The sequence below is a fragment of the Corylus avellana genome, chromosome ca8, assembly GCF_901000735.1.
Source record: "Corylus avellana chromosome ca8, CavTom2PMs-1.0".
In the NCBI taxonomy this organism is placed as follows: domain Eukaryota; kingdom Viridiplantae; phylum Streptophyta; class Magnoliopsida; order Fagales; family Betulaceae; genus Corylus; species Corylus avellana.
Genome location: NC_081548.1, coordinates 18,231,336 through 18,233,103, shown reverse-complemented (window position 1 = coordinate 18,233,103; position 1,768 = coordinate 18,231,336).

Genomic DNA, 1,768 nt, shown 5'->3' with positions numbered 1-1,768 from the left:
AAAAAAATCCCCAAAGTATTTGGGGGGTTGGGTCACTTTCTGGACGGTGGCAGGGTGAAAAGTCGAAAAGGACTAGGTGATGGCACGCCCCGTGATGATAGTTGAAAAGGGTATACTCGTCTTGTTGTGAGCAGACTCTACCCTACCTTCTAGGGTATGCTTTCGGCAATTCACGACAATAAATATCTTATCTTCTTACTTTATTTGACCTTAGAAGATCATTTTCACTATTCATGCTTTTTTTTTTTTGGTACAGAACTGAGAAAAAGAAAAACAACAACAATAAGAAAACAGGACTTGAAACAAGTTATCTGTTTGTAAGGGGATAATTTTGTTATTTTTGGGCTCTCTATTTTTCATTTGGACAAAAATGCTCTCTTAAAACAGCTAAATGGATCCTCTCAATTTTATTTGAAATGAAAAAAATCCTTCTCTAAGAAAACAAAGGAAATTAGAAAGTTTAGAAGCTAAAAGAATTGCATGGGATCCTTGCTGCTGACAATAGGAACCAAAACCGAAGGTAAATGCAATCAGAAAAGGATTTAGTTAAGTTTCAATTTATTACATAAATAAACACAAAAATTTGCGCTTCTATTAACTTTTTAACTTCCTAAAAAAAAAAGCTGCTGATACGCCAAAAATAGCAGTTGTTGCAAAGCCAAAATGACTACATGAGAGTCACCCTCAAAAATGAAATTGCCAATATGGAGCGAAGAGACCAGAAACACAGCTAGAAGTGCAGCTAATGCGCTCCCATAATTAGGAGGACAAGGAGATGGTAGGTTGCACTTGAAAGTCAGTTTTTTTAATGCTTCTTTTAAAGAGGCTATAACTATGTAAACAAATAGAGAACGTTTGCCCATGAATATGTACAATATGTGTTCTCCTATACCATGCAAAAGAAAAGAAGAAAACGACAGCCATTAGTTAGGACAAAGGATTAGGGATGGCAATTCGATTTCACTTATCGGGTTCAGGTCATATGAATGTTTGGATATAATATTATATAAGTCAATTTTAACGTGATTCATTTAAAACAAATAAAACTCTTTAACCCTTAACCCTCTAATATTATATTTGTGTTCGTGTCGGGTTTGAAGGTTATGTCAAAAATTGTTAGTCATTATGTCACATGTCGAGTTTGGATCGTGTCGAAAGCATAGCTAAAAGATTATATAGATCAATCATAATCTGACTCATTTAATTGAATAAGTTAGATTTCCCAACCCTAAGAGCATTCCCAGCAGCTTCCTCGTCATTTTTCCTAAGTTTAGGGAACCAAACTACTTTTTGCCTCCCTATTCAAATACACTCCACAATAGCTTCCTTTTATAATTCCCCATAACATTAAAATATTATTTGTTTTACTTTTGTTTTGTTTTTATATTCATTTATTTTGTATAGGAAAGTGTGAGAAAAGAGAGAATGTTATTTTATGATTATAATAAACTATGTGGATTGTTACAGTTGAACTCAATGTAAGAAGATATAGGGAAGCTGCTGTAGGTGAGTTTTTGTGATTTTTTTGAGATTTTTCCTATGTGTAGGGTTAGAGCATTCCTAGTAGCTTTCTTGTCATTTTCTCTAAATTTAGGGAACCACTTACTTTTTGCCTCCCTATTCAAATACACTTCACAATAGCTTCTCTTTATAGCTCTCTATAACATTAAAATATTATTCGTTTCACTTTTGTTTTGTTTTTATATTCATTTATTTTACATAAGAAAGTGTGATGAGAGAAAATGTCATTTTATGATTATAATAAACC